This window comes from Phyllobates terribilis, unplaced genomic scaffold (assembly GCF_046119375.1).
Source record: "Phyllobates terribilis strain yellow unplaced genomic scaffold, ASM4611937v1 Scaffold_1__5_contigs__length_1240528914, whole genome shotgun sequence".
NCBI classification, from domain to species: Eukaryota; Metazoa; Chordata; class Amphibia; order Anura; family Dendrobatidae; genus Phyllobates; species Phyllobates terribilis.
In genome coordinates this window covers 600,825,501-600,850,902 of record NW_027362761.1, presented here as the reverse complement: position 1 = coordinate 600,850,902, position 25,402 = coordinate 600,825,501, and positions in this window count along the sequence as shown.

Genomic DNA, 25,402 nt, shown 5'->3' with positions numbered 1-25,402 from the left:
AGGAGGGGTTAATAAGAGGATGCTGGTAATGTACAGCAGGAGAGGGGTTAAAGATGAGGATGCTGGGTAATGTACAGCAGAGGAGGGGTTAATAAGAGGATGCTGGTCATGTACAGCAGAGGAGGGGTTAATAAGAGGATGCTGGTAATGTACAGCAGGGGAGGGGTTAATAAGAGGATGCTGGTAATGTACAGCAGAGGAGGGGTTAATAAGAGGATGCTGGTAATGTCCGGCAGGGGAGGGGTTAATAAGAGGATGCTGGTAATGTACAGCAGAGCAGGGGTTAATAAGAGGATGCTGGTAATGTGCAGCAGAGGAGGGGTTAATAAGTGGATACTGGTAATGTACGGCAGGGGAGGGGTTAATAAGAGGATGCTGGTAATGTACAGGAGAGGAGGGGTTAATAAGAGGATGCTGGTAATGTACAGCAGGGGAGGGGTTAATAAGGGGATGCTGGGTAATGTACAGCAGGGGAGGGGTTAATAAGAGGATGCTGGTAATGTACAGCAAGGGGGGTTAATAAGAGGATGCTGGTAATGTACAGCTGGGGAGGGGTTAATAAGAGGATGCTGGTAATGTACAGCAGAGGAGGAGTTAATAAGAGGATGCTGGGTAATGTACAGCAGGAGAGGGGTTAATAGGAGGATGCTGGTAATGTACAGCAGAGGAGGGGTTAATAAGAGGATGCTGGGTAATGTACAGCAGAGGAGGGGTTAATAAGAGGATGCTGGTAATGTACAGCAGGGGAGGGGTTAATAAGGGGATGCTGGTAATGTACAGCAGAGGAGGGGTTAATAAGAGGATGCTGGGTATTGTACAGCAGGAGAGGGGTTAATAGGAGGATGCTGGGTAATGTACAGCAGGGGAGGGGTTAAGAGGATGATGGGTAATGTACAGCAGAGGAGTGGTTAATAAGAGGATGCTGGGTAATGTACAGCAGGAGAGGGGTTAATAGGAGGATGCTGGTAATGTACAGCAGTATAGGGGTTAATAGGAGGATGCTGGTAATCTCCGGCAGAGGAGGGGTTAACAAGAGGATGCTGGGTAATGTACAGCAGGAGAGGGGTTAATAGGAGGATGCTGGTAATGTACAGGAGGGGAGGGGTTAATAAGAGGATGCTGGTAATGTCTGGCAGAGCAGGGGTTAATAAGAGGATGCTGGTAATGTACAGCAGAGGAGGGGTTAATAAGAGGATGCTGGTAATGTCCGGCAGAGCAGGAGTTAATAAGAGGATGCTGGTAATGTACAGCAGGGGAGGGGTCAATAAGAGGATGCTGGTAATGTGCAGCAGGGGAGGGGTTAATAAGAGGATGCTGGTAATGTCCGGCAGAGCAGGAGTTAATAAGAGGATGCTGGTAATGTGCAGCAGGGGAGGGGTTAATAAGAGGATGCTGTTAATGTACAGCAGGAGAGGGGTTAAAGATGAGGATGCTGGGTAATGTACAGCAGAGGAGGGGTTAATAAGAGGATGCTGGTCATGTACAGCAGAGGAGGGGTTAATAAGAGGATGCTGGTAATGTGCAGCAGGGGAGGGGTTAATAAGAGGATGCTGGTAATGTACAGCAGAGGAGGGGTTAATAAGAGGATGCTGGTAATGTCCGGCAGGGGAGGGGTTAATAAGAGGATTCTAGTAATGTACAGCAGAGCAGGGGTTAATAAGAGGATGCTGGGTAATGTACAGCAGAGGAGGGGTTAATAAGAGGATGCTGGTAATGTAGAGCAGGGGAGGGGTTAATAAGAAGATGCTGGCAATGTACAGCTGAGGAGGGGTTAATAAGAGGATGCTGGTAATGTACAGCAGAGGAGGGGTTAATAAGAGGATGCTGGTAATGTCCGGCAGAGCAGGAGTTAATAAGAGGATGCTGGTAATGTACAGCAGGGGAGGGGTCAATAAGAGGATGCTGGTAATGTGCAGCAGGGGAGGGGTTAATAAGAGGATGATGGTAATGTCCGGCAGAGCAGGAGTTAATAAGAGGATGCTGGTAATGTGCAGCAGGGGAGGGGTTAATAAGAGGATGCTGGTAATGTACAGCAGGGGAGGGGTTAATAAGAGGATGCTGGTAATGTACAGCAGGAGAGGGGTTAAAGATGAGGATGCTGGGTAATGTACAGCAGAGGAGGGGTTAATAAGAGGTTGCTGGTAATGTGCAGCAGGGGAGGGGTTAATAAGAGGATGCTGGTAATGTCCGGCAGAGCAGGGGTTAATAAGAGGATGCTGGTAATGTACAGCAGGGGAGGGGTTAATAAGAGGATGATGGTAATGTACAGCAGGAGAGGGGTTAAAGATGAGGATGCTGGGTAATGTACAGCAGAGGAGGGGTTAATAAGAGGATGCTGGTCATGTACAGCAGAGGAGGGGATAATAAGAGGATGCTGGTAATGTACAGCAGGGGAGGGGTTAATAAGAGGATGCTGGTAATGTACAGCAGAGGAGGGGTTAATAAGAGGATGCTGGTAATGTCCGGCAGGGGAGGGGTTAATAAGAGGATGCTGGTAATGTACAGCAGAGCAGGGGTTAATAAGAGGATGCTGGGTAATGTACAGCAGAGGAGGGGTTAATAAGAGGATGCTGGTAATGTAGAGCAGGGGAGGGATTAAGAAGAAGATGCTGGTAATGTACAGCTGAGGAGGGGTTAATAAGAGGATGCTGGTAATGTACAGCAGAGGAGGGGTTAATAAGAGGATGCTGGTAATGTACAGCAGGAGAGGGGTTAATAAGAGGATGCTGGGTCATGTACAGCAGAGGAGGGGTTAATAAGAGGATGCTGGAAATGTACAGCAGAGGAGGGGTTAATAAGAGGATGTTGGTAATGTACAGCAGAGGAGGGGTTAATAAGAGGATGCTGGTAATGTACAGCAGGGGAGGGGTTAATAAGAGGATGCTGGTAATGTACAGCAGGGGAGGGGTTAATAAGAGGATGCTGGTAATGTACAGCAGAGGAGGGGTTAATAAGAGGATGCTGGTAATGTGCATCAGAGGAGGGGTTAATAAGAGGATGCTGGTAATGTGCATCAGAGGAGGGGTTAATAAGAGGATGCTGGTAATGTACAGCAGGGGAGGGGTTAATAGGAGGATGCTGGTAATGTACAGCAGGGGAGGGATTAATAAGAGGATGCTGGTAATGTACAGCAGAGGAGGGGTTAATAAGAGGATGCTGGTAATGTCAGGCAGGGGAGGGGTTAATAAGAGGATGCTGGTAATGTACAGCAGAGCAGGGGTTAATAAGAGGATGCTGGTAATGTACAGCAGAGCAGGGGTTAATAAGAGGATGCTGGGTAATGTACAGCAGAGGAGGGGTTAATAAGAGGATGCTGGGTAATGTACAGCAGAGGAGGGGTTAATGAGAGGATGCTGGTAATGTACAGCAGGGGAGGGGTTAATAAGGGGATGCTGGTAATGTACAGCAGAGGAGGGGTTAATAAGAGGATGCTGGGTAATGTACAGCAGGAGAGGGGTTAATAGGAGGATGCTGGGTAATGTACAGCAGCGGAGGGGTTAAGAGGATGATGGGTAATGTACAGCAGAGGAGTGGTTAATAAGAGGATGCTGGGTAATGTACAGCAGCAGAGGGGTTAATAGGAGGATGCTGGTAATGTACAGCAGTATAGGGGTTAATAGGAGGATGCTGGTAATCTCCGGCAGAGGAGGGGTTAACAAGAGGATGCTGGGTAATGTACAGCAGGAGAGGGGTTAATAGGAGGATGCTGGTAATGTACAGGAGGGGAGGGGTTAATAAGAGGATGCTGGTAATGTCTGGCAGAGCAGGGGTTAATAAGAGGATGCTGGTAATGTATAGCAGAGGAGGGGTTAATAAGAGGATGCTGGTAATGTCCGGCAGAGCAGGAGTTAATAAGAGGATGCTGGTAATGTACAGCAGGGGAGGGGTCAATAAGAGGATGCTGGTATTGTGCAGCAGGGGAGGGGTTAATAAGAGGATGCTGGTAATGTCCGGCAGAGCAGGAGTTAATAAGAGGATGCTGGTAATGTGCAGCAGGGGAGGGATTAATAAGAGGATGCTGGTAATGTACAGCAGGGGAGGGGTTAATAAGGATGCTGGTAATGTACAGCAGGAGAGGGGTTAAAGATGAGGATGCTGGGTAATGTACAGCGGAGGAGGGGTTAATAAGTGGATGCTGGTAATGTGCAGCAGGGGAGGGGTTAATAAGAGGATGCTGGTAATGTCCGGCAGAGCAGGGGTTAATAAGAGGATGCTGGTAATGTACAGCAGGGGAGGGGTTAATACGAGGATGCTGGTAATGTACAGCAGGAGAGGGGTTAAAGCTGAGGATGCTGGGTAATGTACAGCAGAGGAGGGGTTAATAAGAGGATGCTGGTCATGTGCAGCAGAGGAGGGGTTAATAAGAGGATGCTGGTAATGTACAGCAGGGGAGGGGTTAATAAGAGGATGCTGGTAATGTACAGCAGAGGAGGGGTTAATAAGAGGATGCTGGTAATGTCCGGCAGGGGAGGGGTTAATAAGAGGATGCTGGTAATGTACAGCAGAGCAGGGGTTAATAAGAGGATGCTGGTAATGTGCAGCAGAGGAGGGGTTAATAAGTGGATGCTGGTAATGTACGGCAGGGGAGGGGTTAATAAGAGGATGCTGAGTAATGTACAGCAGAGGAGGGGTTAATAAGAGGATGCTGGGTAATGTACAGCAGAGGAGGGGTTAATAAGAGGATGCTGGTAATGTACAGCAGGGGAGGGGTTAATAAGGGGATGCTGGGTAATGTACAGCAGGGGAGGGGTTAATAAGAGGATGCTGGTAATGTACAGCAGGGGGGGTTAATAAGAGGATGCTGATAATGTACAGCAGAGGAGGGGTTAATAAGAGGATGCTGGGTAATGTACAGCAGAGGAGGGGTTAATAAGAGGATGCTGGTAATGTACAGCAGGGGAGGGGTTAATAAGGGGATGCTGGTAATGTACAGCAGAGGAGGGGTTAATAAGAGGATGCTGGGTATTGTACAGCAGGAGAGGGGTTAATAGGAGGATGCTGGGTAATGTACAGCAGGGGAGGGGTTAAGAGGATGATGGGTAATGTACAGCAGAGGAGTGGTTAATAAGAGGATGCTGGGTAATGTACAGCAGGAGAGGGGTTAATAGGAGGATGCTGGTAATGTACAGCAGTATAGGGGTTAATAGGAGGATGCTGGTAATCTCCGGCAGAGGAGGGGTTAACAAGAGGATGCTGGGTAATGTACAGCAGGAGAGGGGTTAATAGGAGGATGCTGGTAATGTACAGGAGGGGAGGGGTTAATAAGAGGATGCTGGTAATGTCTGGCAGAGCAGGGGTTAATAAGAGGTTGCTGGTAATGTACAGCAGAGGAGGGGTTAATAAGAGGATGCTGGTAATGTCCGGCAGAGCAGGAGTTAATAAGAGGATGCTGGTAATGTACAGCAGGGGAGGGGTCAATAAGAGGATGCTGGTAATGTGCAGCAGGGGAGGGGTTAATAAGAGGATGCTGGTAATGTCCGGCAGAGCAGGAGTTAATAAGAGGATGCTGGTAATGTGCAGCAGGGGAGGGGTTAATAAGAGGATGCTGTTAATGTACAGCAGGAGAGGGGTTAAAGATGAGGATGCTGGGTAATGTACAGCAGAGGAGGGGTTAATAAGAGGATGCTGGTCATGTACAGCAGAGGAGGGGTTAATAAGAGGATGCTGGTAATGTGCAGCAGGGGAGGGGTTAATAAGAGGATGCTGGTAATGTACAGCAGAGGAGGGGTTAATAAGAGGATGCTGGTAATGTCCGGCAGGGGAGGGGTTAATAAGAGGATTCTAGTAATGTACAGCAGAGCAGGGGTTAATAAGAGGATGCTGGGTAATGTACAGCAGAGGAGGGGTTAATAAGAGGATGCTGGTAATGTAGAGCAGGGGAGGGGTTAATAAGAAGATGCTGGTAATGTACAGCTGAGGAGGGGTTAATAAGAGGATGCTGGTAATGTACAGCAGAGGAGGGGTTAATAAGAGGATGCTGGTAATGTCCGGCAGAGCAGGAGTTAATAAGAGGATGCTGGTAATGTACAGCAGGGGAGGGGTCAATAAGAGGATGCTGGTAATGTGCAGCAGGGGAGGGGTTAATAAGAGGATGATGGTAATGTCCGGCAGAGCAGGAGTTAATAAGAGGATGCTGGTAATGTGCAGCAGGGGAGGGGTTAATAAGAGGATGCTGGTAATGTACAGCAGGAGAGGGGTTAATAAGAGGATGCTGGTAATGTACAGCAGGAGAGGGGTTAAAGATGAGGATGCTGGGTAATGTACAGCAGAGGAGGGGTTAATAAGAGGTTGCTGGTAATGTGCAGCAGGGGAGGGGTTAATAAGAGGATGCTGGTAATGTCCGGCAGAGCAGGGGTTAATAAGAGGATGCTGGTAATGTACAGCAGGGGAGGGGTTAATAAGAGGATGCTGGTAATGTACAGCAGGAGAGGGGTTAAAGATGAGGATGCTGGGTAATGTACAGCAGAGGAGGGGTTAATAAGAGGATGCTGGTCATGTACAGCAGAGGAGGGGATAATAAGAGGATGCTGGTAATGTACAGCAGGGGAGGGGTTAATAAGAGGATGCTGGTAATGTACAGCAGAGGAGGGGTTAATAAGAGGATGCTGGTAATGTCCGGCAGGGGAGGGGTTAATAAGAGGATGCTGGTAATGTACAGCAGAGCAGGGGTTAATAAGAGGATGCTGGGTAATGTACAGCAGAGGAGGGGTTAATAAGAGGATGCTGGTAATGTAGAGCAGGGGAGGGATTAAGAAGAAGATGCTGGTAATGTACAGCTGAGGAGGGGTTAATAAGAGGATGCTGGTAATGTACAGCAGAGGAGGGGTTAATAAGAGGATGCTGGTAATGTACAGCAGGAGAGGGGTTAATAAGAGGATGCTGGGTAATGTACAGCAGAGGAGGGGTTAATAAGAGGATGCTGGAAATGTACAGCAGAGGAGGGGTTAATAAGAGGATGTTGGTAATGTACAGCAGAGGAGGGGTTAATAAGAGGATGCTGGTAATGTACAGCAGGGGAGGGGTTAATAAGAGGATGCTGGTAATGTACAGCAGGGGAGGGGTTAATAAGAGGATGCTGGTAATGTACAGCAGAGGAGGGGTTAATAAGAGGATGCTGGTAATGTACAGCAGGAGAGGGGTTAATAGGAGGATGCTGGGTAATGTACAGCAGGGGAGGGGTTAAGAGGATGCTGGGTAATGTACAGCAGAGGAGGGGTTAATAAGAGGATGCTGGTAATGTGTAGCAGGGGAGGGGTTAATAAGAGGATGCTGGTAATGTTCGGCAGAGCAGGGGTTAATAGGAGGATGCTGGTAATGTACAGCAGGGGAGGGGTTAATAAGAGGATGCTGGTAATGTACAGCAGGAGAGGGGTTAAAGATGAGGATGCTGGGTAATGTACAGCAGAGGAGGGGTTAATAAGAGGATGCTGGTCATGTACAGCAGAGGAGGGGTTAATAAGAGGATGCTGGTAATGTACAGCAGGGGAGGGGTTAATAAGAGTATGCTGGTAATGTACAGCAGAGGAGGGGTTAATAAGAGGATGCTGGTAATGTCCGGCAGGGGAGGGGTTAATAAGAGGATGCTGGTAATGTACAGCAGAGCAGGGGTTAATAAGAGGATGCTGGTAATGTCCGGCAGGGGAGGGGTTAATAAGAGGATGCTGGTAATGTACAGCATAGCAGGGGTTAATAAGAGGATGCTGGTAATGTACAGCAGTGGAGGGGTTAATAAGAGGATGCTGGTAATGTACAGCAGGAGAGGGGTTAAAGATGAGGATGCTGGGTAATGTACATCAGAGGAGGGGTTAATAAGAGGATGCTGGTAATGTACAGCAGGAGAGGGGTTAAAGATGAGGATGCTGGGTAATGTACAGCAGAGGAGGGGTTAATAAGAGGATGCTGGTCATGTACAGCAGAGGAGGGGTTAATAAGAGGATGCTGGTAATGTACAGCAGGGGAGGGGTTAATAAGAGGATGCTGGTAATGTACAGCAGAGGAGGGGTTAATAAGAGGATGCTGGTAATGTCCGGCAGGGGAGGGGTTAATAAGAGGATGCTGGTAATGTACAGCAGAGCAGGGGTTAATAAGAGGATGCTGGTAATGTGCAGCAGAGGAGGGGTTAATAAGTGGATACTGGTAATGTACGGCAGGGGAGGGGTTAATAAGAGGATGCTGGTAATGTACAGGAGAGGAGGGGTTAATAAGAGGATGCTGGTAATGTACAGCAGGGGAGGGGTTAATAAGGGGATGCTGGGTAATGTACAGCAGGGGAGGGGTTAATAAGAGGATGCTGGTAATGTACAGCAAGGGGGGTTAATAAGAGGATGCTGGTAATGTACAGCTGGGGAGGGGTTAATAAGAGGATGCTGGTAATGTACAGCAGAGGAGGAGTTAATAAGAGGATGCTGGGTAATGTACAGCAGGAGAGGGGTTAATAGGAGGATGCTGGTAATGTACAGCAGAGGAGGGGTTAATAAGAGGATGCTGGGTAATGTACAGCAGAGGAGGGGTTAATAAGAGGATGCTGGTAATGTACAGCAGGGGAGGGGTTAATAAGGGGATGCTGGTAATGTACAGCAGAGGAGGGGTTAATAAGAGGATGCTGGGTATTGTACAGCAGGAGAGGGGTTAATAGGAGGATGCTGGGTAATGTACAGCAGGGGAGGGGTTAAGAGGATGATGGGTAATGTACAGCAGAGGAGTGGTTAATAAGAGGATGCTGGGTAATGTACAGCAGGAGAGGGGTTAATAGGAGGATGCTGGTAATGTACAGCAGTATAGGGGTTAATAGGAGGATGCTGGTAATCTCCGGCAGAGGAGGGGTTAACAAGAGGATGCTGGGTAATGTACAGCAGGAGAGGGGTTAATAGGAGGATGCTGGTAATGTACAGGAGGGGAGGGGTTAATAAGAGGATGCTGGTAATGTCTGGCAGAGCAGGGGTTAATAAGAGGATGCTGGTAATGTACAGCAGAGGAGGGGTTAATAAGAGGATGCTGGTAATGTCCGGCAGAGCAGGAGTTAATAAGAGGATGCTGGTAATGTACAGCAGGGGAGGGGTCAATAAGAGGATGCTGGTAATGTGCAGCAGGGGAGGGGTTAATAAGAGGATGCTGGTAATGTCCGGCAGAGCAGGAGTTAATAAGAGGATGCTGGTAATGTGCAGCAGGGGAGGGGTTAATAAGAGGATGCTGTTAATGTACAGCAGGAGAGGGGTTAAAGATGAGGATGCTGGGTAATGTACAGCAGAGGAGGGGTTAATAAGAGGATGCTGGTCATGTACAGCAGAGGAGGGGTTAATAAGAGGATGCTGGTAATGTGCAGCAGGGGAGGGGTTAATAAGAGGATGCTGGTAATGTACAGCAGAGGAGGGGTTAATAAGAGGATGCTGGTAATGTCCGGCAGGGGAGGGGTTAATAAGAGGATTCTAGTAATGTACAGCAGAGCAGGGGTTAATAAGAGGATGCTGGGTAATGTACAGCAGAGGAGGGGTTAATAAGAGGATGCTGGTAATGTAGAGCAGGGGAGGGGTTAATAAGAAGATGCTGGTAATGTACAGCTGAGGAGGGGTTAATAAGAGGATGCTGGTAATGTACAGCAGAGGAGGGGTTAATAAGAGGATGCTGGTAATGTCCGGCAGAGCAGGAGTTAATAAGAGGATGCTGGTAATGTACAGCAGGGGAGGGGTCAATAAGAGGATGCTGGTAATGTGCAGCAGGGGAGGGGTTAATAAGAGGATGATGGTAATGTCCGGCAGAGCAGGAGTTAATAAGAGGATGCTGGTAATGTGCAGCAGGGGAGGGGTTAATAAGAGGATGCTGGTAATGTACAGCAGGGGAGGGGTTAATAAGAGGATGCTGGTAATGTACAGCAGGAGAGGGGTTAAAGATGAGGATGCTGGGTAATGTACAGCAGAGGAGGGGTTAATAAGAGGTTGCTGGTAATGTGCAGCAGGGGAGGGGTTAATAAGAGGATGCTGGTAATGTCCGGCAGAGCAGGGGTTAATAAGAGGATGCTGGTAATGTACAGCAGGGGAGGGGTTAATAAGAGGATGCTGGTAATGTACAGCAGGAGAGGGGTTAAAGATGAGGATGCTGGGTAATGTACAGCAGAGGAGGGGTTAATAAGAGGATGCTGGTCATGTACAGCAGAGGAGGGGATAATAAGAGGATGCTGGTAATGTACAGCAGGGGAGGGGTTAATAAGAGGATGCTGGTAATGTACAGCAGAGGAGGGGTTAATAAGAGGATGCTGGTAATGTCCGGCAGGGGAGGGGTTAATAAGAGGATGCTGGTAATGTACAGCAGAGCAGGGGTTAATAAGAGGATGCTGGGTAATGTACAGCAGAGGAGGGGTTAATAAGAGGATGCTGGTAATGTAGAGCAGGGGAGGGATTAAGAAGAAGATGCTGGTAATGTACAGCTGAGGAGGGGTTAATAAGAGGATGCTGGTAATGTACAGCAGAGGAGGGGTTAATAAGAGGATGCTGGTAATGTACAGCAGGAGAGGGGTTAATAAGAGGATGCTGGGTCATGTACAGCAGAGGAGGGGTTAATAAGAGGATGCTGGAAATGTACAGCAGAGGAGGGGTTAATAAGAGGATGTTGGTAATGTACAGCAGAGGAGGGGTTAATAAGAGGATGCTGGTAATGTACAGCAGGGGAGGGGTTAATAAGAGGATGCTGGTAATGTACAGCAGGGGAGGGGTTAATAAGAGGATGCTGGTAATGTACAGCAGAGGAGGGGTTAATAAGAGGATGCTGGTAATGTGCATCAGAGGAGGGGTTAATAAGAGGATGCTGGTAATGTGCATCAGAGGAGGGGTTAATAAGAGGATGCTGGTAATGTACAGCAGGGGAGGGGTTAATAGGAGGATGCTGGTAATGTACAGCAGGGGAGGGGTTAATAAGAGGATGCTGGTAATGTACAGCAGAGGAGGGGTTAATAAGAGGATGCTGGTAATGTCAGGCAGGGGAGGGGTTAATAAGAGGATGCTGGTAATGTACAGCAGAGCAGGGGTTAATAAGAGGATGCTGGTAATGTACAGCAGAGCAGGGGTTAATAAGAGGATGCTGGGTAATGTACAGCAGAGGAGGGGTTAATAAGAGGATGCTGGGTAATGTACAGCAGAGGAGGGGTTAATGAGAGGATGCTGGTAATGTACAGCAGGGGAGGGGTTAATAAGGGGATGCTGGTAATGTACAGCAGAGGAGGGGTTAATAAGAGGATGCTGGGTAATGTACAGCAGGAGAGGGGTTAATAGGAGGATGCTGGGTAATGTACAGCAGCGGAGGGGTTAAGAGGATGATGGGTAATGTACAGCAGAGGAGTGGTTAATAAGAGGATGCTGGGTAATGTACAGCAGCAGAGGGGTTAATAGGAGGATGCTGGTAATGTACAGCAGTATAGGGGTTAATAGGATGATGCTGGTAATCTCCGGCAGAGGAGGGGTTAACAAGAGGATGCTGGGTAATGTACAGCAGGAGAGGGGTTAATAGGAGGATGCTGGTAATGTACAGGAGGGGAGGGGTTAATAAGAGGATGCTGGTAATGTCTGGCAGAGCAGGGGTTAATAAGAGGATGCTGGTAATGTATAGCAGAGGAGGGGTTAATAAGAGGATGCTGGTAATGTCCGGCAGAGCAGGAGTTAATAAGAGGATGCTGGTAATGTACAGCAGGGGAGGGGTCAATAAGAGGATGCTGGTATTGTGCAGCAGGGGAGGGGTTAATAAGAGGATGCTGGTAATGTCCGGCAGAGCAGGAGTTAATAAGAGGATGCTGGTAATGTGCAGCAGGGGAGGGATTAATAAGAGGATGCTGGTAATGTACAGCAGGGGAGGGGTTAATAAGGATGCTGGTAATGTACAGCAGGAGAGGGGTTAAAGATGAGGATGCTGGGTAATGTACAGCAGAGGAGGGGTTAATAAGTGGATGCTGGTAATGTGCAGCAGGGGAGGGGTTAATAAGAGGATGCTGGTAATGTCCGGCAGAGCAGGGGTTAATAAGAGGATGCTGGTAATGTACAGCAGGGGAGGGGTTAATACGAGGATGCTGGTAATGTACAGCAGGAGAGGGGTTAAAGCTGAGGATGCTGGGTAATGTACAGCAGAGGAGGGGTTAATAAGAGGATGCTGGTCATGTGCAGCAGAGGAGGGGTTAATAAGAGGATGCTGGTAATGTACAGCAGGGGAGGGGTTAATAAGAGGATGCTGGTAATGTACAGCAGAGGAGGGGTTAATAAGAGGATGCTGGTAATGTCCGGCAGGGGAGGGGTTAATAAGAGGATGCTGGTAATGTACAGCAGAGCAGGGGTTAATAAGAGGATGCTGGTAATGTGCAGCAGAGGAGGGGTTAATAAGTGGATGCTGGTAATGTACGGCAGGGGAGGGGTTAATAAGAGGATGCTGAGTAATGTACAGCAGAGGAGGGGTTAATAAGAGGATGCTGGGTAATGTACAGCAGAGGAGGGGTTAATAAGAGGATGCTGGTAATGTACAGCAGGGGAGGGGTTAATAAGGGGATGCTGGGTAATGTACAGCAGGGGAGGGGTTAATAAGAGGATGCTGGTAATGTACAGCAGGGGGGGTTAATAAGAGGATGCTGATAATGTACAGCAGAGGAGGAGTTAATAAGAGGATGCTGGGTAATGTACAGCAGGAGAGGGGTTAATAGGAGGATGCTGGGTAATGTACAGCAGGGGAGGGGTTAAGAGGATGCTGGGTAATGTACAGCAGAGGAGGGGTTAATAAGAGGATGCTGGTAATGTACAGCAGGGGAGGGGTTAATAAGAGGATGCTGGTAATGTTCGGCAGAGCAGGGGTTAATAGGAGGATGCTGGTAATGTACAGCAGGGGAGGGGTTAATAAGAGGATGCTGGTAATGTACAGCAGGAGAGGGGTTAAAGATGAGGATGCTGGGTAATGTACAGCAGAGGAGGGGTTAATAAGAGGATGCTGGTCATGTACAGCAGAGGAGGGGTTAATAAGAGGATGCTGGTAATGTACAGCAGGGGAGGGGTTAATAAGAGTATGCTGGTAATGTACAGCAGAGGAGGGGTTAATAAGAGGATGCTGGTAATGTCCGGCAGGGGAGGGGTTAATAAGAGGATGCTGGTAATGTACAGCAGAGCAGGGGTTAATAAGAGGATGCTGGTAATGTCCGCAGGGGAGGGGTTAATAAGAGGATGCTGGTAATGTACAGCATAGCAGGGGTTAATAAGAGGATGCTGGTAATGTACAGCAGTGGAGGGGTTAATAAGAGGATGCTGGTAATGTACAGCAGGAGAGGGGTTAAAGATGAGGATGCTGGGTAATGTACATCAGAGGAGGGGTTAATAAGAGGATGCTGGTAATGTACAGCAGGAGAGGGGTTAAAGATGAGGATGCTGGGTAATGTACAGCAGAGGAGGGGTTAATAAGAGGATGCTGGTCATGTACAGCAGAGGAGGGGTTAATAAGAGGATGCTGGTAATGTACAGCAGGGGAGGGGTTAATAAGAGGATGCTGGTAATGTACAGCAGAGGAGGGGTTAATAAGAGGATGCTGGTAATGTCCGGCAGGGGAGGGGTTAATAAGAGGATGCTGGTAATGTACAGCAGAGCAGGGGTTAATAAGAGGATGCTGGTAATGTGCAGCAGAGGAGGGGTTAATAAGTGGATGCTGGTAATGTACGGCAGGGGAGGGGTTAATAAGAGGATGCTGGTAATGTACAGGAGAGGAGGGGTTAATAAGAGGATGCTGGTAATGTACAGCAGGGGAGGGGTTAATAAGGGGATGCTGGGTAATGTACAGCAGGGGAGGGGTTAATAAGAGGATGCTGGTAATGTACAGCAAGGGGGGTTAATAAGAGGATGCTGGTAATGTACAGCTGGGGAGGGGTTAATAAGAGGATGCTGGTAATGTACAGCAGAGGAGGAGTTAATAAGAGGATGCTGGGTAATGTACAGCAGGAGAGGGGTTAATAGGAGGATGCTGGTAATGTACAGCAGAGGAGGGGTTAATAAGAGGATGCTGGGTAATGTACAGCAGAGGAGGGGTTAATAAGAGGATGCTGGTAATGTACAGCAGGGGAGGGGTTAATAAGGGGATGCTGGTAATGTACAGCAGAGTAGGGGTTAATAAGAGGATGCTGGGTATTGTACAGCAGGAGAGGGGTTAATAGGAGGATGCTGGGTAATGTACAGCAGGGGAGGGGTTAAGAGGATGATGGGTAATGTACAGCAGAGGAGGGGTTAATAAGAGGATGCTGGTAATGTCCGGCAGAGCAGGAGTTAATAAGAGGATGCTGGTAATGTACAGCAGAGGAGGGGTTAATAAGAGGATGCTGGTAATGTCCGGCAGAGCAGGAGTTAATAAGAGGATGCTGGTAATGTACAGCAGGGGAGGGGTCAATAAGAGGATGCTGGTAATGTGCAGCAGGGGAGGGGTTAATAAGAGGATGCTGGTAATGTCCGGCAGAGCAGGAGTTAATAAGAGGATGCTGGTAATGTGCAGCAGGGGAGGGGTTAATAAGAGGATGCTGGTAATGTACAGCAGGAGAGGGGTTAAAGATGAGGATGCTGGGTAATGTACAGCAGAGGAGGGGTTAATAAGAGGATGCTGGTCATGTATAGCAGAGGAGGGGTTAATAAGAGGATGCTGGTAATGTGCAGCAGGGGAGGGGTTAATAAGAGGATGCTGGTAATGTACAGCAGAGGAGGGGTTAATAAGAGGATGCTGGTAATGTCCGGCAGGGGAGGGGTTAATAAGAGGATTCTAGTAATGTACAGCAGAGCAGGGGTTAATAAGAGGATGCTGGGTAATGTACAGCAGAGGAGGGGTTAATAAGAGGATGCTGGTAATGTAGAGCAGGGGAGGGGTTAATAAGAAGATGCTGGTAATGTACAGCTGAGGAGGGGTTAATAAGAGGATGCTGGTAATGTACAGCAGAGGAGGGGTTAATAAGAGGATGCTGGTAATGTACAGCAGGAGAGGGGTTAATAAGAGGATGCTGGTAATGTACAGCAGAGGAGGGGTTAATAAGAGGATGTTGGTAATGTACAGCAGAGGAGGGGTTAATAAGAGGATGCTGGTAATGTACAGCAGGGGAGGGGTTAATAAGAGGATGCTGGTAATGTACAGCAGGGGAGGGGTTAATAAGAGGATGCTGGTAATGTACAGCAGAGAAGGGGTTAATAAGAGGATGCTGGTAATGTGCATCAGAGGAGGGGTTAATAAGAGGATGCTGGTAATGTGCATCAGAGGAGGGGTTAATAAGAGGATGCTGGTAATGTACAGCAGGGGAGGGGTTAATAGGAGGATGCTGGTAATGTACAGCAGGGGAGGGGTTAATAAGAGGATGCTGGTAATGTACAGCAGAGGAGGGGTTAATAAGAGGATGCTGGTAATGTCAGGCAGGGGAGGGGTTAAAAGAGGATGCTGGTAATGTACAGCAGAGCAGGGGTTAATAAGAGGATGCTGGTAATGTACAGCAGAGCAGGGGTTAATAAGAGGATGCTGGTAATGTACAGCAGAGGAGGGGTTAATAAGAGGATGCTGGGTAATGTACAGCAGAGGAGGGGTTAATAAGAGGATGCTGGTAATGTACAGCAGGGGAGGAGTTAATAAGGGGATGCTGGTAATGTACAGCAGAGGAGGGGTTAATAAGAGGATGCTGGGTAATGTACAGCAGGAGAGGGGTTAATAGGAGGATGCTGGGTAATGTACAGCAGGGGAGGTGTTAAGAGGATGATGGGTAATGTACAGCAGAGGAGTGGTTAATAAGAGGATGCTGGGTAATGTACAGCAGGAGAGGGGTTAATAGGAGGATGCTGGTAATGTACAGCAGTATAGGTGTTAATAGGAGGATGCTGGTAATCTCCGGCAGAGGAGGGGTTAACAAGAGGATGCTGGGTAATGTACAGCAGGAGAGGGGTTAATAGGAGGATGCTGGTAATGTACAGGAGGGGAGGGGTTAATAAGAGGATGCTGGTAATGTCTGGCAGAGCAGGGGTTAATAAGAGGATGCTGGTAATGTACAGCAGAGGAGGGGTTAATAAGAGGATGCTGGTAATGTCCGGCAGAGCAGGAGTTAATAAGAGGATGCTGGTAATGTACAGCAGGGGAGGGGTCAATAAGAGGATGCTGGTAATGTGCAGCAGGGGAGGGGTTAATAAGAGGATGCTGGTAATGTCCGGCAGAGCAGGGGTTAATAAGAGGATGCTGGTAATGTACAGCAGGGGAGGGGTTAATACGAGGATGCTGGTAATGTGCAGCAGGGGAGGGATTAATAAGAGGATGCTGGTAATGTACAGCAGGGGAGGGGTTAATAAGGATGCTGGTAATGTACAGCAGGAGAGGGGTTAAAGATGAGGATGCTGGGTAATGTACAGCAGAGGAGGGGTTAATAAGAGGATGCTGGTAATGTGCAGCAGGGGAGGGGTTAATAAGAGGATGCTGGTAATGTCCGGCAGAGCAGGGGTTAATAAGAGGATGCTGGAAATGTACAGCAGGGGAGGGGTTAATACGAGGATGCTGGTAATGTACAGCAGGAGAGGGGTTAAACCTGAGGATGCTGGGTAATGTACAGCAGAGGAGGGGTTAATAAGAGGATGCTGGTCATGTGCAGCAGAGGAGGGGTTAATAAGAGGATGCTGGTAATGTACAGCAGGGGAGGGGTTAATAAGAGGATGCTGGTAATGTACAGCAGAGGAGGGGTTAATAAGAGGATGCTGGTAATGTCCGGCAGGGGAGGGGTTAATAAGAGGATGCTGGTAATGTACAGCAGAGCAGGGGTTAATAAGAGGATGCTGGTAATGTGCAGCAGAGGAGGGGTTAATAAGTGGATGCTGGTAATGTACGGCAGGGGAGGGGTTAATAAGAGGATGCTGAGTAATGTACAGCAGAGGAGGGGTTAATAAGAGGATGCTGGATAATGTACAGCAGAGGAGGGGTTAATAAGAGGATGCTGGTAATGTACAGCAGGGGAGGGGTTAATAAGGGGATGCTGGGTAATGTACAGCAGGGGAGGGGTTAATAAGAGGATGCTGGTAATGTACAGCAGGGGGGTTAATAAGAGGATGCTGGTAATGTACAGCTGGGGAGGGGTTAATAAGAGGATGCTGGTAATGTACAGCAGAGGAGGAGTTAATAAGAGGATGCTGGGTAATGTACAGCAGGAGAGGGGTTAATAGGAGGATGCTGGGTAATGTACAGCAGGGGAGGGGTTAAGAGGATGCTGGGTAATGTACAGCAGAGGAGGGGTTAATAAGAGGATGCTGGTAATGTGTAGCAGGGGAGGGGTTAATAAGAGGATGCTGGTAATGTTCGGCAGAGCAGGGGTTAATAGGAGGATGCTGGTAATGTACAGCAGGGGAGGGGTTAATAAGAGGATGCTGGTAATGTACAGCAGGAGAGGGGTTAAAGATGAGGATGCTGGGTAATGTACAGCAGAGGAGGGGTTAATAAGAGGATGCTGGTCATGTACAGCAGAGGAGGGGTTAATAAGAGGATGCTGGTAATGTACAGCAGGGGAGGGGTTAATAAGAGGATGCTGGTAATGTACAGCAGAGGAGGGGTTAATAAGAGGATGCTGGTAATGTCCGGCAGGGGAGGGGTTAATAAGAGGATGCTGGTAATGTACAGCATAGCAGGGGTTAATAAGAGGATGCTGGTAATGTACAGCAGTGGAGGGGTTAATAAGAGGATGCTGGTAATGTACAGCAGGAGAGGGGTTAAAGATGAGGATGCTGGGTAATGTACATCAGAGGAGGGGTTAATAAGAGGATGCTGGTAATGTACAGCAGGAGAGGGGTTAAAGATGAGGATGCTGGGTAATGTACAGCAGAGGAGGGGTTAATAAGAGGATGCTGGTCATGTACAGCAGAGGAGGGGTTAATAAGAGGATGCTGGTAATGTACAGCAGGGGAGGGGTTAATAAGAGGATGCTGGTAATGTACAGCAGAGGAGGGGTTAATAAGAGGATGCTGGTAATGTCCGGCAGGGGAGGGGTTAATAAGAGGATGCTGGTAATGTACAGCAGAGCAGGGGTTAATAAGAGGATGCTGGTAATGTGCAGCAGAGGAGGGGTTAATAAGTGGATGCTGGTAATGTACGGCAGGGGAGGGGTTAATAAGAGGATGCTGGTAATGTACAGGAGAGGAGGGGTTAATAAGAGGATGCTGGTAATGTACAGCAGGGGAGGGGTTAATAAGGGGATGCTGGGTAATGTACAGCAGGGGAGGGGTTAATAAGAGGATGCTGGTAATGTACAGCAAGGGGGGTTAATAAGAGGATGCTGGTAATGTACAGCTGGGGAGGGGTTAATAAGAGGATGCTGGTAATGTACAGCAGAGGAGGAGTTAATAAGAGGATGCTGGGTAATGTACAGCAGGAGAGGGGTTAATAGGAGGATGCTGGTAATGTACAGCAGAGGAGGGGTTAATAAGAGGATGCTGGGTAATGTACAGCAGAGGAGGGGTTAATAAGAGGATGCTGGTAATGTACAGCAGGGGAGGGGTTAATAAGGGGATGCTGGTAATGTACAGCAGAGGAGGGGTTAATAAGAGGATGCTGGGTATTGTACAGCAGGAGAGGGGTTAATAGGAGGATGCTGGGTAATGTACAGCAGGGGAGGGGTTAAGAGGATGATGGGTAATGTACAGCAGAGGAGTGGTTAATAAGAGGATGCTGGGTAATGTACAGCAGGAGAGGGGTTAATAGGAGGATGCTGGTAATGTACAGCAGTATAGGGGTTAATAGGAGGATGCTGGTAATCTCCGGCAGAGGAGGGGTTAACAAGAGGATGCTGGGTAATGTACAGCAGGAGAGGGGTTAATAGGAGGTTGCTGGTAATGTACAGGAGGGGAGGGGTTAATAAGAGGATGCTGGTAATGTCTGGCAGAGCAGGGGTTAATAAGAGGATGCTGGTAATGTACAGCAGAGGAGGGGTTAATAAGAGGATGCTGGTAATGTCCGGCAGAGCAGGAGTTAATAAGAGGATGCTGGTAATGTACAGCAGGGGAGGGGTCAATAAGAGGATGCTGGTAATGTGCAGCAGGGGAGGGGTTAATAAGAGGATGCTGGTAATGTCCGGCAGAGCAGGAGTTAATAAGAGGATGCTGGTAATGTGCAGCAGGGGAGGGGTTAATAAGAGGATGCTGGTAATGTACAGCAGGAGAGGGGTTAAAGATGAGGATGCTGGGTAATGTACAGCAGAGGAGGGGTTAATAAGAGGATGCTGGTCATGTATAGCAGAGGAGGGGTTAATAAGAGGATGCTGGTAATGTGCAGCAGGGGAGGGGTTAATAAGAGGATGCTGGTAATGTACAGCAGAGGAGGGGTTAATAAGAGGATGCTGGTAATGTCCGGCAGGGGAGGGGTTAATAAGAGGATTATAGTAATGTACAGCAGAGCAGGGGTTAATAAGAGGATGCTGGGTAATGTACAGCAGAGGAGGGGTTAATAAGAGGATGCTGGTAATGTAGAGCAGGGGAGGGGTTAATAAGAAGATGCTGGTAATGTACAGCTGAGGAGGGGTTAATAAGAGGATGCTGGTAATGTACAGCAGAGGAGGGGTTAATAAGAGGATGCTGGTAATGTACAGCAGGAGAGGGGTTAATAAGAGGATGCTGGTAATGTACAGCAGAGGAGGGGTTAATAAGAGGATGTTGGTAATGTACAGCAGAGGAGGGGTTAATAAGAGGATGCTGGTAATGTACAGCAGGGGAGGGGTTAATAAGAGGATGCTGGTAATGTACAGCAGGGGAGGGGTTAATAAGAGGATGCTGGTAATGTACAGCAGAGAAGGGGTTAATAAGAGGATGCTGGTAATGTGCATCAGAGGAGGGGTTAATAAGAGGATGCTGGTAATGTGCATCAGAGGAGGGGTTAATAAGAGGATGCTGGTAATGTACAGCAGGGGAGGGGTTAATAGGAGGATGCTGGTAATGTACAGCAGGGGAGGGGTTAATAAGAGGATGCTGGTAATGTACAGCAGAGGAGGGGTTAATAAGAGGATGCTGGTAATGTCAGGCAGGGGAGGGGTTAATAAGAGGATGCTGGTAATGTACAGCAGAGCAGGGGTTAATAAGAGGATGCTGGTAATGTACAGCAGAGCAGGGGTTAATAAGAGGATGCTGGTAATGTACAGCAGAGGAGGGGTTAATAAGAGGATGCTGGGTAATGTACAGCAGAGGAGGGGTTAATAAGAAGATGCTGGTAATGTACAGCAGGGGAGGGGTTAATAAGGGGATGCTGGTAATGTACAGCAGAGGAGGGGTTAATAAGAGGATGCTGGGTAATGTACAGCAGGAGAGGGGTTAATAGGAGGATGCTGGGTAATGTACAGCAGGGGAGGTGTTAAGAGGATGATGGGTAATGTACAGCAGAGGAGTGGTTAATAAGAGGATGCTGGGTAATGTACAGCAGGAGAGGGGTTAATAGGAGGATGCTGGTAATGTACAGCAGTATAGGTGTTAATAGGAGGATGCTGGTAATCTCCGGCAGAGGAGGGGTTAACAAGAGGATGCTGGGTAATGTACAGCAGGAGAGGGGTTAATAGGAGGATGCTGGTAATGTACAGGAGGGGAGGGGTTAATAAGAGGATGCTGGTAATGTCTGGCAGAGCAGGGGTTAATAAGAGGATGCTGGTAATGTACAGCAGAGGAGGGGTTAATAAGAGGATGCTGGTAATGTCCGGCAGAGCAGGAGTTAATAAGAGGATGCTGGTAATGTACAGCAGGGGAGGGGTCAATAAGAGGATGCTGGTAATGTGCAGCAGGGGAGGGGTTAATAAGAGGATGCTGGTAATGTCCGGCAGAGCAGGGGTTAATAAGAGGATGCTGGTAATGTACAGCAGGGGAGGGGTTAATACGAGGATGCTGGTAATGTGCAGCAGGGGAGGGATTAATAAGAGGATGCTGGTAATGTACAGCAGGGGAGGGGTTAATAAGGATGCTGGTAATGTACAGCAGGAGAGGGGTTAAAGATGAGGATGCTGGGTAATGTACAGCAGAGGAGGGGTTAATAAGAGGATGCTGGTAATGTGCAGCAGGGGAGGGGTTAATAAGAGGATGCTGGTAATGTCCGGCAGAGCAGGGGTTAATAAGAGGATGCTGGTAATGTACAGCAGGGGAGGGGTTAATACGAGGATGCTGGTAATGTACAGCAGGAGAGGGGTTAAACCTGAGGATGCTGGGTAATGTACAGCAGAGGAGGGGTTAATAAGAGGATGCTGGTCATGTGCAGCAGAGGAGGGGTTAATAAGAGGATGCTGGTAATGTACAGCAGGGGAGGGGTTAATAAGAGGATGCTGGTAATGTACAGCAGAGGAGGGGTTAATAAGAGGATGCTGGTAATGTCCGGCAGGGGAGGGGTTAATAAGAGGATGCTGGTAATGTACAGCAGAGCAGGGGTTAATAAGAGGATGCTGGTAATGTGCAGCAGAGGAGGGGTTAATAAGTGGATGCTGGTAATGTACGGCAGGGGAGGGGTTAATAAGAGGATGCTGAGTAATGTACAGCAGAGGAGGGGTTAATAAGAGGATGCTGGATAATGTACAGCAGAGGAGGGGTTAATAAGAGGATGCTGGTAATGTACAGCAGGGGAGGGGTTAATAAGGGGATGCTGGGTAATGTACAGCAGGGGAGGGGTTAATAAGAGGATGCTGGTAATGTACAGCAGGGGGGTTAATAAGAGGATGCTGGTAATGTACAGCTGGGGAGGGGTTAATAAGAGGATGCTGGTAATGTACAGCAGAGGAGGAGTTAATAAGAGGATGCTGGGTAATGTACAGCAGGAGAGGGGTTAATAGGAGGATGCTGGGTAATGTACAGCAGGGGAGGGGTTAAGAGGATGCTGGGTAATGTACAGCAGAGGAGGGGTTAATAAGAGGATGCTGGTAATGTGTAGCAGGGGAGGGGTTAATAAGAGGATGCTGGTAATGTTCGGCAGAGCAGGGGTTAATAGGAGGATGCTGGTAATGTACAGCAGGGGAGGGGTTAATAAGAGGATGCTGGTAATGTACAGCAGGAGAGGGGTTAAAGATGAGGATGCTGGGTAATGTACAGCAGAGGAGGGGTTAATAAGAGGATGCTGGTCATGTACAGCAGAGGAGGGGTTAATAAGAGGATGCTGGTAATGTACAGCAGGGGAGGGGTTAATAAGAGGATGCTGGTAATGTACAGCAGAGGAGGGGTTAATAAGAGGATGCTGGTAATGTCCGGCAGGGGAGGGGTTAATAAGAGGATGCTGGTAATGTACAGCATAGCAGGGGTTAATAAGAGGATGCTGGTAATGTACAGCAGTGGAGGGGTTAATAAGAGGATGCTGGTAATGTACAGCAGGAGAGGGGTTAAAGATGAGGATGCTGGGTAATGTACATCAGAGGAGGGGTTAATAAGAGGATGCTGGTAATGTACAGCAGGAGAGGGGTTAAAGATGAGGATGCTGGGTAATGTACAGCAGAGGAGGGGTTAATAAGAGGATGCTGGTCATGTACAGCAGAGGAGGGGTTAATAAGAGGATGCTGGTAATGTACAGCAGGGGAGGGGTTAATAAGAGGATGCTGGTAATGTACAGCAGAGGAGGGGTTAATAAGAGGATGCTGGTAATGTCCGGCAGGGGAGGGGTTAATAAGAGGATGCTGGTAATGTACAGCAGAGCAGGGGTTAATAAGAGGATGCTGGTAATGTGCAGCAGAGGAGGGGTTAATAAGTGGATGCTGGTAATGTACGGCAGGGGAGGGGTTAATAAGAGGATGCTGGTAATGTACAGGAGAGGAGGGGTTAATAAGAGGATGCTGGTAATGTACAGCAGGGGAGGGGTTAATAAGGGGATGCTGGGTAATGTACAGCAGGGGAGGGGTTAATAAGAGGATGCTGGTAATGTACAGCAAGGGGGGTTAATAAGAGGATGCTGGTAATGTACAGCTGGGGAGGGGTTAATAAGAGGATGCTGGTAATGTACAGCAGAGGAGGAGTTAATAAGAGGATGCTGGGTAATGTACAGCAGGAGAGGGGTTAATAGGAGGATGCTGGTAATGTACAGCAGAGGAGGGGTTAATAAGAGGATGCTGGGTAATGTACAGCAGAGGAGGGGTTAATAAGAGGATGCTGGTAATGTACAGCAGGGGAGGGGTTAATAAGGGGATGCTGGTAATGTACAGCAGAGGAGGGGTTAATAAGAGGATGCTGGGTATTGTACAGCAGGAGAGGGGTTAATAGGAGGATGCTGGGTAATGTACAGCAGGGGAGGGGTTAAGAGGATGATGGGTAATGTACAGCAGAGGAGTGGTTAATAAGAGGATGCTGGGTAATGTACAGCAGGAGAGGGGTTAATAGGAGGATGCTGGTAATGTACAGCAGTATAGGGGTTAATAGGAGGATGCTGGTAATCTCCGGCAGAGGAGGGGTTAACAAGAGGATGCTGGGTAATGTACAGCAGGAGAGGGGTTAATAGGAGGTTGCTGGTAATGTACAGGAGGGGAGGGGTTAATAAGAGGATGCTGGTAATGTCTGGCAGAGCAGGGGTTAATAAGAGGATGCTGGTAATGTACAGCAGAGGAGGGGTTAATAAGAGGATGCTGGTAATGTCCGGCAGAGCAGGAGTTAATAAGAGGATGCTGGTAATGTACAGCAGGGGAGGGGTCAATAAGAGGATGCTGGTAATGTGCAGCAGGGGAGGGGTTAATAAGAGGATGCTGGTAATGTCCGGCAGAGCAGGAGTTAATAAGAGGATGCTGGTAATGTGCAGCAGGGGAGGGGTTAATAAGAGGATGCTGGTAATGTACAGCAGGAGAGGGGTTAAAGATGAGGATGCTGGGTAATGTACAGCAGAGGAGGGGTTAATAAGAGGATGCTGGTCATGTATAGCAGAGGAGGGGTTAATAAGAGGATGCTGGTAATGTGCAGCAGGGGAGGGGTTAATAAGAGGATGCTGGTAATGTACAGCAGAGGAGGGGTTAATAAGAGGATGCTGGTAATGTCCGGCAGGGGAGGGGTTAATAAGAGGATTCTAGTAATGTACAGCAGAGCAGGGGTTAATAAGAGGATGCTGGGTAATGTACAGCAGAGGAGGGGTTAATAAGAGGATGCTGGTAATGTAGAGCAGGGGAGGGGTTAATAAGAAGATGCTGGTAATGTACAGCTGAGGAGGGGTTAATAAGAGGATGCTGGTAATGTACAGCAGAGGAGGGGTTAATAAGAGGATGCTGGTAATGTACAGCAGGAGAGGGGTTAATAAGAGGATGCTGGTAATGTACAGCAGAGGAGGGGTTAATAAGAGGATGTTGGTAATGTACAGCAGAGGAGGGGTTAATAAGAGGATGCTGGTAATGTACAGCAGGGGAGGGGTTAATAAGAGGATGCTGGTAATGTACAGCAGGGGAGGGGTTAATAAGAGGATGCTGGTAATGTACAGCAGAGAAGGGGTTAATAAGAGGATGCTGGTAATGTGCATCAGAGGAGGGGTTAATAAGAGGATGCTGGTAATGTGCATCAGAGGAGGGGTTAATAAGAGGATGCTGGTAATGTACAGCAGGGGAGGGGTTAATAGGAGGATGCTGGTAATGTACAGCAGGGGAGGGGTTAATAAGAGGATGCTGGTAATGTACAGCAGAGGAGGGGTTAATAAGAGGATGCTGGTAATGTCAGGCAGGGGAGGGGTTAATAAGAGGATGCTGGTAATGTACAGCAGAGCAGGGGTTAATAAGAGGATGCTGGTAATGTACAGCAGAGCAGGGGTTAATAAGAGGATGCTGGTAATGTACAGCAGAGGAGGGGTTAATAAGAGGATGCTGGGTAATGTACAGCAGAGGAGGGGTTAATAAGAAGATGCTGGTAATGTACAGCAGGGGAGGGGTTAATAAGGGGATGCTGGTAATGTACAGCAGAGGAGGGGTTAATAAGAGGATGCTGGGTAATGTACAGCAGGAGAGGGGTTAATAGGAGGATGCTGGGTAATGTACAGCAGGGGAGGTGTTAAGAGGATGATGGGTAATGTACAGCAGAGGAGTGGTTAATAAGAGGATGCTGGGTAATGTACAGCAGGAGAGGGGTTAATAGGAGGATGCTGGTAATGTACAGCAGTATAGGTGTTAATAGGAGGATGCTGGTAATCTCCGGCAGAGGAGGGGTTAACAAGAGGATGCTGGGTAATGTACAGCAGGAGAGGGGTTAATAGGAGGATGCTGGTAATGTACAGGAGGGGAGGGGTTAATAAGAGGATGCTGGTAATGTCTGGCAGAGCAGGGGTTAATAAGAGGATGCTGGTAATGTACAGCAGAGGAGGGGTTAATAAGAGGATGCTGGTAATGTCCGGCAGAGCAGGAGTTAATAAGAGGATGCTGGTAATGTACAGCAGGGGAGGGGTCAATAAGAGGATGCTGGTAATGTGCAGCAGGGGAGGGGTTAATAAGAGGATGCTGGTA